This window comes from Camellia sinensis, chromosome 11 (assembly GCF_055761805.1).
Source record: "Camellia sinensis isolate YWXY chromosome 11, ASM5576180v1, whole genome shotgun sequence".
In the NCBI taxonomy this organism is placed as follows: domain Eukaryota; kingdom Viridiplantae; phylum Streptophyta; class Magnoliopsida; order Ericales; family Theaceae; genus Camellia; species Camellia sinensis.
Window position 1 is genome coordinate 172,132,425 of NC_138971.1, and position 11,236 is coordinate 172,143,660.

Here is an 11,236-nt window from a genome sequence, read left to right on the forward strand (position 1 = left end):
TACCATTTTATCTACAATTATTATTATTATTATTATTATTATATTATTATTATTATTATTATTATTTTAATGGCCAATTTTTTAGTTTAAAATATCAGAAGGCTAATAATCTATTTGCTATAAGCTATAAAGAAAAAGTTAAATGTCACATTAACTTTTTTGCTAAGGTTGTGTTTGAATTATCAATTTAAATAGAAATATTAAAAAAATTAAAAATGGATAAATTTTAATCAACATTTTTTATTTTCCTTTTTAAATTCCTTCTTAAATCCATCATCCAAATACATCCTAAAACAATAACTATTTTAGCTATTTCCTAAACACAATAAGCTATCTTAGCTCATAAAAAATTTAAAAAAACAATTATAAAAAATAAAGTTATGTTTGATTCATAAATTTTGGAAGGATACATTTCACACTTTTTTTTTTTTTATTATTATTATTTATCTTTCCAAATCTTGAACCAAACACAACCTTACTTTGGTATAAAATACGAGTTCACCTAAAGCGTTCAATAAGAAAAGAGGAAATTTCAATTCAGTTTAAATTGTAAAAAATAATTAGTGATAAAACTTAAAAAATATTAATTATTAAAGTCATAATCTTTTTATCATGAACTTGTTTTTTAAAATAATTTCCCATAGGGAGAATGGGTGTAACAAATTACCTTCTGGAGAATGCAAAACAATTTGAGTGTGGCAGCGGCAGCGCTGCGTAGCTATATATATTCATGTGAAAGATTTTGTAAAAGTTAGATGGATTATTTGAGATATCTTAACTTAATTTGAAATTGAAATTGATCCCTCATTAAATCACTTCACTCTTTCTAACATTTAAAAAAAAAAATGTGAAAATTTACTTTATCTCTTGTGAAACGAGTCATATACAGTTTATCTCCTTATATTTAGGAATGACCATATAACCCTTACGTGGTTTGTGGACTGAAGTGAACTGTTAAACATTCCGTCTAACTTAATAATAAATATAAAATACGTGTCAGATATAATGAGTTATATGCTAATTTTCAAATTTCAAAAGGGTAATTGAATATTAAATAAAGTACCTAGCTTAAAGTACATTTTATTTTCTAAATAAATGATAAAAATATTTGTAATTTACACACTTAAATTACTTATATATAGAGTATTTTACTCTTTTTTTATTAAATTGTTAATAAATCTAACTATGCACTTCAGTTCATAAAGAACGTGAGATTATGTGATCATTTCTAAATATTAAGAAGATAAATTGCACCTAACTTAAATTACAAAGAGGAAAAATAAAATTTATCTTAAAAATTTTATTGTGTAATTCAAATTTAATTTATACATGGTAAGATTTACGCATAAAATAAATCATAGTCATATAATAACTTTTTTGATATATTTATGTGAATGAGTTGACTATAAATATTATTTTTGATTAAAAAATAGGTGTAATGGTAATGTCTAACTAACGTAGGTAAAGAGAGAGAATGTACGTTTTGTAATTTTTGTAATGTGAGATTTTGAGTTTAACTTTTATACGAAGAGGAATTTGGTATTCTTTATCATGATGTTTATTTCTCTTCCATTACGAGAGTTATACGTGATTATTAGTAATTGTTGGGTTTGGGTTTAGTGGGCTTTAGGGGTGAGCATGGTCCGGATTGGACCGGATTGGGGTAAAATCAGGACCAATCCGTTATTTACGGTTCCTAAAAAATTGGAACCAATCCAATCCGTTTAAATCATGGAACCAATCCGAACCAATCCATTTAAATACGGATTTGATCGGTTTAGGACCACGGATTCACATAATTAAATAACAAAAATATATATATAACATTTGAATTTCATAAAAATATAAACATAGCGCTATATTAGTTCCATAATAGCAACATGCTTTTCTATAATAACGACATACTGTTCTAGAATTTAAACAACCATAAGAAAACTAGTTTCACTATAAGTATTTAGACCATTGCAAATTAAAACTTAAAACTAACAAACAAAAGTAATAAAAGAAAATATTATACGGTTTTAGGTTTAAGTTTAGATTTTACATAGAATAAGAAAAGATACTATGGGGGAGGATGTATAATAAAAATATAGACTATTTGTATACGGTTCGGATCGGTTCCAATCCGGAACCGTGGGATTCAATCCGGAACCAATCCGTGAACTACGGATTTTTAATTATTCAATCCGGAACCGAACCGCGGATTCAAAAAACCAATCCAAACCTATCGGATTGGACTGGACTGGATCGGATTACGGATTTCACGGATTCCTTGCTCAGCCCTAGTGGGCTTAGTGTATTGGTGTTTAAGTTTTGTTAATTTTTTAATTATTATGAGTTAGTGATTTGTTTGGTAATGTAAATATTTATCATATTTGTAATTATTCTTTTATCGACTGACAAAAATAAAAATAAAAAATAAAAAGCCAAATTATACTCATGGTTCTAAAATTTGTCTTGTGGTAGTTCTATCTGTACCAATTTTATCTTTTTATTTTTTTAAATCATGTCAATTTAATTAAATTGATATAATTTATTAAGAAATTAAGCAGAAAAATCACAGTTTGAAAATAGTGAATAAATTATTTTTACTTCTTAATTTAAATCCAATTTCTAAAAGAAAATTGTTTGGTAGCTCGAATTTGTGTGGTCCGAATGGCTCGAATGTATCAAAATGACGTCGTTTAAACGATATCGTTTTGATACATTCGAGCCATTCGGGTTATAAAAATTCAGGCTACCAAACATTGTTGTTTCTAAAAAGTGTTATCAAGTAGCTAAATTTACAAAATGTGAAAACTAAAGGCTAAAATTGATTTTTTTTTTCTTTCTTTCTTTTTCTTTTCTTTCAAACGCTAGAAAGTATTTATTAGATAACAAAAACCATTACACAGAATGGGATAAATCAGAGTATAGCAAAATGCTATAGACTTTAAATTTTCTATCAAATAAATGGTCAAATGTATGTGGGGTTCACAATTAACCCCACACCCATGTGAGACATTTAGTTATTTATTTGATAGAAAATTTTGTATCCCTAACATTACCTAAGCGAAATTATCCAAACAAAATCTTCAAAACTAATAATGCCAATTACAAAAACTAAGCAAATTACAAGGACTACCATGTAATTTACCCAAAACAAATTGTGGGAAATTAATCAGCTGCATTTATTAGTCAACAAATGTGACTCACATGTATAAAATAAATTGGCTCCTATTTTTCAACCAACTATTTTGTGAATAGAAATGTTATGGGTTCTAAATATTCTATCAAACATTTCACATGAATATGATTCACACAAATTCAGATATGTGTGAGTCTCATATCCATATGAGAAGTTTAGTAAAATATTTAAGTCCCAGCATAACTCTTTTGTGAATAGAGTAGCAGCCAGATTACGGCTTATTGAATTTATTGTCTTTTTGCATTTCATATAGTTATCATTTGATTATTAGGCTTTGTTTTTTAATTATACATATTAATTAAAAAGTTATTATAAATTGTAATATCGTTTTTTTATATCTTTTTATAAAAATTAAAAAATTATTAAAATAATAGGTTCCTAAACAAGACATTAATCCTCTATAATCACAAATTTAGGGTGTGTTTGGTTTGCTTTTGAGAGAGTGATTTTCAAAAAACAAAATTGAGGAGAGAATTTAGAAATTTTTTTAGTTTGTTAGGTTGTATATTTTGAAAATAATTTTGCAATTTGGGAGTTTTGGATGATTTGATATTTTGTTGAAATTGAGTAAATGTGTGTGAGAGAAAAAGTGATTGAAAATGAGGGAGAAAAAAGAAAAAATGATTGATTGATGTGTAAAATAAAGAAAGTAATTTTAGAAATTTTTTAAAAAAAACCACAAACTACACAAAATTTTCAAAAAAAAAATTCAAAAACAACTCTCCCAAAATCAAACCAAAAGCCCTTAGGGCTATTTTGAAAAGTGAATTATAATCCACTTATCAAATTATAATTTATTTTTCTCTCTCACAAAAAAATAATTTTTAACATCTTCTCAAAATAGCCCCTTAACCTCAATTATTACAAATAGAGGTTTGATTTGTCGGTTTGATGAAAGTGGGTAGAGTCGTTGAGAAATACATCATTGTACCTCTTTGAGTACTTGTTTTGTTTTTGTATTTTTTCTTTTTTCTTTTTCTTTTTCTTTTTCTTTTTCTTTTCTTCCCTCGTGACATAAAGTCAAGACAAACAAAACTACAGCAAACATACCAAAAAGAAAAAAAATTGGAAGTTTTAATTTTAAAATTTTAAACAGAATTTTAATGATAAGACAAGAAGTGAGACTCATATATATATTTTGATATATATATATATATATATTTTTCTAGAACTCTTTTTAAAATTCTAAAATTAAAACTCCCTACTATTATTGTACAAAAAAAATAGGCAAGGCAAAGATCAGCTCAAGGCTTTTTGTTGCAGCATGTAGTGTACCCGTTTTGTTTGATAGTGAAAATTAAGGGATACCAATATGGCTGTGTAAGGAATATGTAAAATTTATAATTCGATCTGATTTAGTTTAATTCAGCTTCCGTTTGAAAAGTGGGTTGATTTTTTGATTTTTTAATTATATGAGCCTGGGGCTCAAAAGCTTGATTTGGGAAGGATTTTTTAATTTTTTTGACTTTTTAGTGAGGTGTCATCCTGTTAAATTACCAAACTGCCATTTTTGGCTTTTTTTTTAATTTTTTATTTTGAGTTTGGATTTTCCATATTTTGCTTAATTTATTTATTTATTTATTTATTTTAATTTTTGGTTTGGATGTGGTGTTTCTTGCTTAATTGCTTTTTTTAATTTTTTTTTATTTTGGGTTTCGATTTGCCGTATTTTGCTTTTTTTAATTTTTTTTTTTTGGTTTGGATTTGGTGTATTTTTCGAACATTTTTTTTTTTTATTTTGGAAGTGGATTTGGCGTTTTTTGCTTTCATTGTTTTTTTTTTTTTGTTTTAATTTTTTTATTTTGGGTTTGGATTTAGCGTATTTTGCTAATTTTTTTTTTATTTTTTTAAATTTATGTTTTTGTCTTTGTTTTTTTCTTTTTACATGAATTAGTTCTTTTTCTTTATTTTTGTTGGTATAGAAGCACTTGTTTTTGTTATTTATGTGTTTCATTTATTTATAAATTACGTGGCAAATGATGATTTATGCTTTCATGTTTTTTTTTTTAAATGTTTTTGAATGAGGCGTATTTTTTTCGTATTTTTTTTTTAAATTTACGATTTTATCATTTTCTTATTCACTCACATTAACTTTTTATTTTACATTTTAAAAAAATGGATTAAGCATTTTCAATCTTGTGAATTTTGGTTTTTCAGAGTGCGGCATGTCACCAACTGGTAGGGGGTATATCCCCGTGTAAACACATACATATTGCACATGATAATATATTTCAATACAGTCTGTTCCACATGTGTCATTAGTAATGTTACAACCCTACGGAAATTAGGTCGACTATTATATATTTCCTAACATTCCGTTATTACGCATGTAACATAATTTGTCGCGTATGTGAAGGCGCACCAATGCCATATGTGGGTCCTCATCCCCAACCATTAAACCATCCTCGTCATGTTCAACTTTTGGTATGGCATTTACTATTGTCATAGCCTCTTCCTCGTCACAGATTGGGTGAACAGTTGTTGGGTTACCTATGTTGCGCCGTATATAATTATGTAATGCCATTGATGCACCTACTAACTGAACTTGCACATTTGCAAAGTCATACCGACGCATGTCTCGAATAAACCCCCATCGATTTTTCCAGGCACCGAAGGTGCGTTCCACCACACTGCGTAAGAACGAGTTCACTTTGTTAAATAATTCCCTTGGCGTGTTTGCCGTCCTGTTCCGTGCAATACGTCGAAATTCTTGTTGGTGGTAACGGTGGCCTTTGAATGGTGCTAAGTACCCTGTCCAGTTTGGATAACCAGAATCGACAAGATAATATTTGCCTACAGACATGACAACAATGTATGACACCTAAAATTTGTACAGAGAACCCCCCAAATCCACAAACATCGGCATGTGTTACCTTCGTCAGGATGTGGGAATGGGACATTGTCATTAGTTAGTATCTCGTTGAATATGCGACTATCATGCATACTTCCTTCCCATCCGCACGAAATGAATATGAAACACATGTCAAAATCGACTGCGGCCATGATATTTTGCGTGTGACAGTATTTCTTACCGAAATATGTTGCTGCATCTGGCCCCGTAACCCATGCACTTACATGTGTTCCATCTATTGTGCTAATGCAGTCCTACAAACAACCCAATTCTTTTGTTGCTTAAAAAAATATACGATGTTTTGTTTTTTCCATACGTCACGTCCAGTTAGTAATAAAAACAAAATAACAGACACTCTTTATGTATATGTGAATAATGTATTTCGGTAGTACCTTGAACGGTAGGTATTTCCGTCTAGACTGCACGTATGGATGTTTACGATGCTGATTGTATGTGGGCCGGCAATGAACAACAGTGAACTGCTTCATGGAAGTTAATACGTTATGCACGTGCCGAGACACAGTCTCCCCCGAATGTTGGAACCGTTCTTGGATTTCCCGATTTTGCTTCCCTTTCAACACATGGATAAACATTGCAACGCTTTCTTCAACAGCTAAACCATGTGGACGCTGCGGGACTTGTAACCCAAAATCATTTACTAATGTTTCACACAGGGCGAGAAAAACTTCCTTCGGCATGGACACGTTTTCCTCAAATCGGCCCATATGGCCAGCATATAGTTCGGATATCCATGCATTTCCAGTCAGTATAGAAGTGCGACATGGCGTTTTAGCCATGTGTTTTTGGTACCACTCTGTCGCATACTGGCATGCTTGTAGAAATGTGCAGTTGTGTTCTTGTTGCACCTGGACTGCCATTTGATTAAGCATTTCCGTTATTCCGTCGTTGTAGCTTCCATCCCAGGGATTCATTACGTCTTCGTTGATGCGAAACCTACAAGAGTGGCACTATTTCAATCAGTTTGCTTCCCCTTCATCGAGTTAATTAATTTCAAAATTTGCAATTACAAAATTCGAAATGTTGACAACCCAATTTAAGGACTACCATCACCAATGTATTTTTTAACGCATAATGATATGCAAAATGGGAAAAACTTGAACCTGCTAAACTTTTGTCATACAGGGGGGCCATTGTGGTGACAACCACAAAAGTTGACGTCTAATATGAAACTAACATCGCACTTTGGAAAATATAAACATACACAAAGCTAGCAAGCAAATCCGTTGTACCCAATTCTACAAAATATGCATACATTTAATTTGAACAGAAGCATCCCATTCATGTCTCAGAAAGTGTGCACAACAATGCTTCCATTATGTCAACCCATGCACTGAACTAAAAGTTTTGGAAACCATAGGTAGCAAGAAAACACAAAAACGAAGGGAAAAAAAAAAAAACATGCACAGACAACCATCCTGTTTTAATACAGTGCCAACAAAAAACATAAGTAAAAGTTTTTAGAATGCAAGAGAAGGAAAGGCATATTCAACACTCGTAACACCGTTACATCACATCCGGCGAGCCCCGAACAGATTTGCAAAAGGCGCTGACACAGTACACTGGAGCTGCTTCTAGGTAAGCCACCCTATGATCGAGTCGTCATCAGGCTGGCACATCATCACCTCCCGCAAATCGGCGTTATCCATAAGTGATGTGGCGAAGTGGAATAACGGCGTACCAACCAGCGATGTAATACCTGTCAGGCGATGCATGCACTCTAAAATAGTAAACAGCGATTCGTTGCCTGTGAGGTGCCTCATCGTAACCTGCTAATTCTTTGTACGCACCACATCTGTCAGAGTGTTCATGCTTTTCCGTAATAATTGACGCTCCACTTGTTGCCTTCTTGGACTTTGAAACACCGCTTGATGGCGTCTTTCTCTTTTTCCCCTTTTCAATCAGAACATGCTCCGGTGAAGAATCTGAATCCACGTCCTGTACTCCTGCGGGTATCGAATCAGCAAATGGCTAGGCCGCCAAACTGTGCACTGAATCAGATGAGTCATCAGCAGCTTCAGGAAGTTCCTCGCCTGGGGTCCAATGGTGCTTCCCAATAGCTGATGCCCCCATGAAAACAGTCTCCATCAACTCACGATGTTCCAAGGTTTTTTTCTAAACTTGGCACACACCTTGTTTATCTGTTCAAATAGAGATATATGAAAGAGAATCATGTTACATTCCATATAATTAATTAAAATTATACTACAAAAGTTAAAAATATACTGGTAAATGACATATATGAAATATAAGAGTACATGTACTTACCGATTTCATTTTGTCCCACCACTCCTCAGGTGCCTGAAACATACCGGTGTCACAGTCAAACCCTATCCCTGACACTCCTTTGCTTGAATCCATCAACTTTGTCCACGCTTGCCACTCTTTTTTCAGACGCATGCACTTATTCTTCAACTGTTTGAGTCCATGTTTTCTTCCTGTTTTTCTCTCAAATTTTCTTGCCAAGGACTTGTACCCTGCTTAGCTGAGGACTAGGAATGGACGATTGCCTTTAGTTATCTCATTCGTAATCAATTGCAGGAAAACTCGGATTGAGGCACTGTCCCATGTGGCCTTGTGGCTTAAATGATTGTGTGTATCTTCAAGACTGCTTGACTTGTCAGTGACAACGCCTTTGCTTTTGGATTGGGTACGCAGAGAAGTGCGTATGGAAGTCATTACTAATGTTCGGTTACAAAAGATTACCATCACACAAACGGTTATTATATACAAACTCATAAGCCATTACACATTAATAACAAAGAAACAGAGAGATAGGATGCTAAATTACCCAGTATATAACCATTGCACATTAATTTTATACTACCACAGGTTCCATAAAAGTTAGTATTGCACATAGTTATGATAGTCATTAATACGTCTACCGTTTCGAAACTACCAACATAGTAACGTGTTTGTGCATACTATTGTACATACTACCAATAAACTACCAACATAGTAACGTGTTTGTACATGCTGAAACATCGTAACATTGCTTACATACGGAACAACAAAACAACAACGACAATGCATAGCACATACACGATGGTCTTAAGGACACGCAAGGATTGTTGAATGTCTATGACATCAGCCCGCAATTGCATGACAAATTCATCCATGGGTGACGCATAGTCTTGGTTATCTCGCCTGGGTTCATCGCACCAACCAATCCAACTGACACAGGGCTGATGAGTGCAAATTATGGAACTATTAGTTTCATGGGTTGTTAAAGAAGGACAATTATGACCTAAAAGAATGGGTCACTCACCAAAGGGCGGGGACATGCAAAGTAGGGACGCCCTGGATTTTTGGTGGACCTGGAAATCTTAACAACACAGGGGCCATGTCCACAGGCACACATTCGTGGCCATGTACTGGAAGTTGCAGTAGAGGTAAACGAAGCCATGCTATGCTTTACAAACAATAGGCATTTTTTTTTTAAATGTACATGAATGAACAACAAAACGTACATAGAGAAACAAAATAAAAGTTTTTGATTCCGATCATGGACACTTAAGTATGATAAGGGTATTGTGCATCTTCAATCAGTAGTACATTGGTAGGAGTAGTTACCGACCCATGTGCACTTGCACAAAGTTATGTTGTAACCACATACATATTTTATTGTAATTATGCACATTATTATTACTAGTCTAGTAAAATATGTAAAATTATTTTCACTTGTTTGACTCAAGTGTTTGACAATACTAAAAAAATATATATAACATGCAAGATTGTACTTATTTTTAACATCGGAGATGAAAGTATAACACAATTGACATGCACATGAAAAATGGACATGCTTGTTTGGAAAAAATATTTCGTAACCTGAACTCGTGATTTCATTACAAGTCAATAGGTATTTCACAGAATCAGACATGCATTCGCAGTGGTCATTTACAATACCAATAGCAACTAGGTAGAGACTAGCTGTTGAATTTATGTATACATTAATTTCTTAACTCAGAATTCATTCAGGTACTTAATTCGTAACATTCGAAACGCATTGACAAGAATCAGAGTGTTTCATCACAGTCTTTTACCATAATCAGAAATGCATTGACAAGAATCAGAGTGTTTCATCAGAGTGTTTTACCATAATCAGAAATGCATTGACAATGTCGTAAGTGCATTCACAGTGCTCATTCAGAATTAATAATAAAAAGAGAAACATATTCACTTGGGGAGTAAACTTGAATAACTGAAGTACCAATTTTATTGTGTAATTTTGTCTGAACATTGTTGGTAAACATTATCTTGGTATAAAAATTTATGAATGAGTATATTTAATATTTTTTAAAAATATTAACAAATTTATTACTGTATCTGAATATAATTAAAAAAATGTAAATTACAATGTGAATATTTGTTCATTAAGAACAGAATCTGAAAAAAAAAATACTTACTTACAGAAAAATGTTAATTAATAAAGAACAAATATTTATTTATACGAAGATAATATGTAACAAAAAAATGTAAATTTTTTTGTTAATATTTATTCATTAAATTTTTTTGTTAATTTACAGAAAAATGTATATTAATTTTATTTTTTTTTTGTTCGTTAATTAATTTTTGTACTTATCAGAAAAGTATTAAATTGTAAGTATTTATTTACTTGGTGAAAATGTAAACATAATTTTATAATATTTATAAATGAAGAACAGATTTTGGGGGAGGAAAAAAATGGAAGAATCAATCATGTTTTAGGGATATTCTATATATGGGTTTGTTTTGCCTAAATTTGGAGTCTCATAACAACTGAAACAACAAATTTCAAACTGTGGCTTAAAAATTAACAAGAAAAAATGTGAATATAGCCAGATCGGACTTTCTACAACGAAATACCATCAATACAGCCCAAAATACAGTGCGATCTGAAGTGGCGGAAGGAAAAAAGTAGAAAAAAATAAAATCACTCCATTCATAAAGCATTGGGCATTAAGATCTACGAAATCATAATGGGTTTGGAAGAGTTACCACTTAATCGGTGGTGTATCGGACAGGGTTCGGTCTTGTTCTCCGCCACCAAAAGCCTACTCCGGTGCCAATCGCCTCTGCGAAGCCGTATTTTGATGTCGTCGCCGCTGGTTGGGAGAGATCGCCTCGTTCGCTTCTTCCATGCCCTAGGACCGTTGGGTTGTGTTGTGTGTGTGTGGTGAGGCGTTGGACGAAATGAACAA